Source organism: Theropithecus gelada, chromosome 8 (assembly GCF_003255815.1).
Source record: "Theropithecus gelada isolate Dixy chromosome 8, Tgel_1.0, whole genome shotgun sequence".
Lineage (NCBI taxonomy): Eukaryota > Metazoa > Chordata > Mammalia > Primates > Cercopithecidae > Theropithecus > Theropithecus gelada.
The window spans coordinates 144,187,630-144,193,290 of record NC_037676.1 but is presented as its reverse complement, the minus strand read 5'-3'; the positions used below and the strand labels follow the sequence as shown (position 1 = coordinate 144,193,290).

General features: G+C 49.3%; 1 pseudogene; it reads left to right on the top strand.

The window, feature by feature from the left end:
* Positions 1–2,893: 2,893 nt before the first annotated feature.
* LOC112630753 lies at positions 2,894–3,692 on the top strand (annotated as a pseudogene).
* Positions 3,693–5,661: the final 1,969 nt, after the last annotated feature.

Sequence of the window (5,661 nt, the reverse complement as noted above, 5' to 3'; positions counted from 1 at the left end):
GGGCTTGTGCTGCAGCCTCAATCCTTTCCCACTCCTCTGTCTCCACGTTTGCTGGTTATGTTGCTCTCTCTTCTGGTTGGCAGATTAAATGAAGGGAGATTTGCATAGCAATAAAAAGGTAATTAAAATCACGAACACATGAAAAGGCCATTATGAGATTCCTTGGGAAAGATGCCTCCACTGGTCAGGAAAGATACAGTAAGAGCGTGGGGGTGGAAAACCAATTAACCAAGCCTGTTAGCCGCCCATTATCAGCGCTGGGACTGCAAATATAAATATTAATTGCTGCAGGGCCAAATTGTTGACAGACAACCAAACTCATAAATACCTCGTGCACAACTAATGGTGCCGAAGTGCATCACCATGGTGGGGCTTTGAAGAGCTCAGGGTGGACACTGAGGGGGAAGTGGGTGCGGCCACCACGGGTCTCCTGCTTCACATACGCTCATTGCAGACGCAACTGCACTCCCTGATAAGCATCGACTGCATTTCGAGGTCTGAATTATGATGTGTCAGGTGATCGGTTTATTCATTATTTACAACCACTTAGAAAGAATATGTGCGTGTCCATATACACACATATATATGGACATACATGCTGATAAAACTAATACACCCGTCAGGTTATTGTGCAGTCGATAATTAAATTAGAGCTCTCTTGACCAGCAGGAATCCTGGGGTGATCTCCTTTCTGAAGACAGTGGCTTCTTGTGTAACAACGTCAATAAATGACACCCCGTTGGCCATAAAGGGGCACTCGGAGCTCAGAAACAAAGGCCCCTGCTGTGGTTTCTCACAGCCTGGGCGCTCCCAGGCATTCTACTGAGGGGTATAATGGCCCCGCCCCCTGCGGTGATTCTGCTCTGGAAAGCAACGGTGACGTCCCAGAGGCCACCCCTATTCCAGAGAGAGGCTCTTTCCGTCCCAGGGGAAGACCTGCCCAGCCGAATGGAGCACTCTGTGGGAGGTCGGAATTCAGGCCAGCTCCCTCTTTCCCGTCTCAGCCTTGCCAGTTGTGCCGTGGACTCAGATCTGCCCAGATGCCACTCCTAGACAGGAGGAGCCACCGCGGGGTCTGTGTCTCAGGGTCCAGGAAGCATAAAATCCATGGCACGTTCATGTAGTCAGGGCTGTGCTCCGTGAAGCCCAGGGAGTGCTCGGTCCCCAGAGAGACCTAAGCTAGACCCCCTCCCAGTCCTGCACTGCTTGGATCATTCATTTATTCACTCATTCACTTCTTCCTTTCAGGATTTGGTCTTTGAGTGACCATTTCCTGAGGGTCTGCCCTGCAGACTGTGGGCAATTGCTGAGGGGTGTGAGATGAGTTAGGAGAGTCCCCAGCATCCCAGGCTTCGCTACCAAATGTTAGGATGCCTGTTTTCTCGTCTGTTCTTCCTCTGTCCCTCTGCTGTGCTCTCTCTCCTTCCTTTCCTTCTTTCTCTCAACAAGTGTTATGGACCAAGCACTGCTTGTGGAGCTAAGCATGGAATAGTCAACAAGACAGAGTCTGCTCTCTCCTAGCCTGCATTCAGCAGGAAGAGCAGACAATAAATAGAGAACATGTCAAGTGGTGACAAGTGCCATAAGACAAAGAGAATGATTGTAGAAGTGCTGTTCTCTGATAACTACGAGCCGAAAGGCCAGGAGGGGGTGTGAGGGCCACAGGGAGGAGGTCCCCGTGGGCTGTGGCTGGGAGGAGTGGGTCGCAGGGGCGGGGAGCAGCATGCTGGAGAGACTGCAGGGGTGGTGTTTCATACCACGCAGGCCTTTCTAGGCCATCGTGAAGACTTGGGCTGTGTTCTATGTGGGGTGGGGCCCTTGGAAGGCGTGAGCGTGACACAACTGTGCTTTCATGAGACCATCCTGGATGCTGCGTTGAAACTAGTCTGGAGAGGTGGGAAAGCCAGAGAGACAGAGAGCAAAGGGAAGACACAGAGAGGGAGGGCGAGAGACGGAGACAGAGAAAGGAAGTGAGCGAACACAGGAGAGGCAGCACAATAATGCCAGTGAAATGCGGGTGCGTTTGGAGAGAAACGTGTTAGTATGGAGGTGATGGGAAGTGTCTGGACACTTAAACATGTTTTGAAAACAGAGGCCATGGGTTTTTCCTTTGAATTGGATATAATTGGTGTGATATGAAGAGAGGAGTTAAGAATCTCTCCAAGGTTTTTAACGTGAGAACATGTGGAAAAGAATTGTCCTTTACAAGATGGGGAAGAGCACTCTAATTTGGGGAGGGGAGGAATGTTTGGTTTTGGCCATATTGGCTTGGGGGGTATTTAGACATCTAAGTGCTGTTTTGGTTAGACATTGGGTATATAAATCTGCAGTTTAGAGAAGAATTCAGGCTGAGACAATTGGTTTACTTGGGAAGAGAACTGAGAGAAAAAGCCTGGCCTGACTCCACATCCCAGGAGAACTCCAGGTTCTGGAAGTCAGGGCCTGGGGGTGAGGAGAACCGGAGGCTGGGGCGTCCGGGAGGAATGCTTCAGAGACACAGCAAGGGGCCTCTGGCCACATACGGATAACAGGTCGAGTTAAATAAGAGTTGAGAAACGGCTGCTGACAAGCGCTGCTGAGGTCAGATGTGGGAACACTCTGACAGGAGCAATGAAGGTGTTGACAGAAGGAGAAGGAAGCCACATGGACAGATGATGTGCTGGATGGGTCTTCTGTAAAGGGGAGGAGAGGGAAGGACAGTTGCTTTGAGGAATTCAGGGTCCATTTATGTGTGCACACACACCCACACCCACATACATGGAAGGTATTTATACATATTTCATATACACACACTTATGCATATATATATATGCAAGAAAATATACACATTTCGTATGTATGCAAGATATTTACAGCAGAATTTTATAATCCCATAAGGTGGGGAAATTTGATGATGCAGGGGACAGAGGCAAGATACTGTCTGGAAATGGCAGCTTCAGGAGAGAGCAGGACCCCACGGCACCACAGAGGAAGCATTTATGACCTTCGACAGTGAGGTGAAACAAATAGAGAAGAGAGACTTGGTTCTAACATCCAAAAATCAGATTGGAAGATCGACAGTCGTGTTTCCTCTTACTTCAATCTGAACCTGTCCGAGGTTCTCCAGATAGATCCTGAAGTTACAGATGAGAAAATAAAAAAGAGGCTTCGGCAGTTATCCATATTGGTGCATCCTGACAAAAATTGAGATGATGTTGACAGCACGAAAGGCTTTTGAAGCTGCGGACAAAGCTTGCAAGTTGCTACTGGACCAGGAGCAAAAGAAGATGGTCCTGGATGTAATTCAGGCAGGAAAGGAATTCGTGGAACAGTGTGAAAGACTGAAAAAAAAAAAAAAAAAAAAACAACAATTAAACAAGGAAGGAAAACCTACGAGTTTAGCAGAGGATGATCCTGAGCTGTTCAAACAAGCTGTATATATACAGACAATGAAACTTTTTGCTGAGCAGGAAATTAAAAGGAAAGAGAGAGACGCCAAAGAGATGCATGAAAGGAAACGACAAAGGGAAGAAGACATTGAAGCTCAAGAAAAAGCCAAATAAGAAAGAGAGCGGCAGAAAAACTTTGAAGAAAGTCGAGATGGTTGTGTGGACAGCTGGAGAAACTTCCAAGCCAATACAAAGGGGAAGAAAGGGAAGAAAAATCAGACCTTCCTGAGACCACCAAAAGTAAAAATGGAGCCTTGTGAATGACCACCCAAGGTCACAGCACAGAACCTTCCCCCTGCTGTCTCCCCTCCTGCTTCGAAGACTCATTCTTTCCTCCCACTTCCACCCCAACATAGAGTGGTATTTGCTTTTTAGTCCATTTTGTTTTCAATACAATTTAATATCGAACAGAGCAATTCTTTTGTGCATTGCAATGAGGGGCTTGGTTTAAACAAAAGACCTTCCCCTCTCCCTACCCCAGAACCTCGAGAATTGGAGGGTGCTGCCTCCTCTTCCCACAGCCTGTAACTTAATGTTCTTTTCTTCACTGAGTTGTGATGGTTAGAGACTTCGTGGATAGCTTGTGGAAATCATCCAATTAAACATATTGCTTAAAATGGCATTGCTGTGACTTCAGAGACAAGCCTGGAAGGGGCACCTCAGGAAGCCGCTTTGCTTCAGTTGCTCACTTCTGGGTGTGCTCCCTTCAAAGCCCCAGATGAGACAGGGAACACTGCGGCCCTGACGTCCTGTGGTGTTCGGCATGTGCTCTCCCATCTACTGACCTATCAGCCTGGCATGAGGCACACGCCACCCAAACCTTTCACTTTCCGAGGAGCTAGCCATCCTCCACCCCGTACCATGCTGTCCTAGCCTGCCAGCATTTGTTAGTGGTGATATTCTTTATGTATAATAAACTTTTATACCCCCGCAAGAAAAGATATTGTCCAGTGGCCCCAAGAAACAGGTAAATACCCTGCGCTGATGGCTTCATTCAGCCCTGGGAGCTACAGACTCCCTCTGTGCCCAGGGTGCTGTCTGCGGTGCTGAAAGTGACTGCTTCCAGCCGAGATGACACTTGTGAACCCGCAGGAGGTGCTCGAACACGCGATTTATGGTTTGGCATTTGACTACAGCAGCCTAGATGTTTAATTGGTATTTTGTCATCCATCAAATCATAAGCATCACATTCTGTATTGGATCCCATCTGTACCGAAGGGGATGGAATCTGGAGGAAACGGGGATGGGAGAGAGAGGAAGCTGAGTCTCTACACAGAGCCCAAAGCGTGCCAGGCATGTTGCTAGTCAGTTCTCCTCGGTCATCTCAGATACCTCCACGGAAACCTGACAGGTGGGTCCCAGGAAGGTCATTGTTCCAGTGTGGCTCAGGTGGGTCCCGGGATGGTCGTTGTTCCGGTGTGGCTCAGGGAAGTTCAGAGCCTGATTGTGCACCGCACGTGACAATATTTGAACCCAGCTCCGCCTACATGCCCTTATCACCTTGCATGACCTCAGTTGCCACCTACAGGACATGTTTCTCCCATACCCTTCCTCCTCCCCCACTGCCGTGTTTCTCCCGAGGTCAGCAAGGAACAAGGCAGAGACAGGGGTCACTCTGCCTGGCTGGAGGGACCCTGGGAAGGCTCAAGTTTTGTGTGGATTGTGAGCCTCAGGGAAGTAGGTTTATTCAGGGTCTCACAGTCACCACAAAATAATCAGTTTTCAACGAGTGCAAGAGTGCTCAGCATAATTGGCCAATGGACTCACAACCTCCTTCTGGGCCCCCACCTCCTGCGCACCGCGGCATCAGCCTGCCCTCATCCCCCGTTGTCTTCAAAAGTGTCTGCCAAAGAGTGGGAGGCACTCCCTGCCTTCACCTCCTTTAGCTCCTCCCCTTAATCCTCCACAGATGTGCACGTAACCCACAACCTATACATCCAACCCCACCTTGCACTACTTCTTGATGGACCCAAGCTAACTCGGATGGGAGGCGCTAACCTGCCCTGGGGCTCCTGCACCAGAAGTGGCTGTCACCCAGGTCTCACCCAATGGTCTCCTCTCCTCTGTGTTTGTGTGTGTGTGTGTGTGCGCGCGCCTGTGTGTGTCTGTGTGTGTGTCTGTGTGTGTGTCTGTGTGTGTGTGTCTGTGTGTGTCTGTGTCTGTGTGTGTCTGTGTGTGTGTGTCTGTGTGTGTCTGTGTCTGTGTGTGTCTGTGTGTGTGTGTCTGTGTGTGT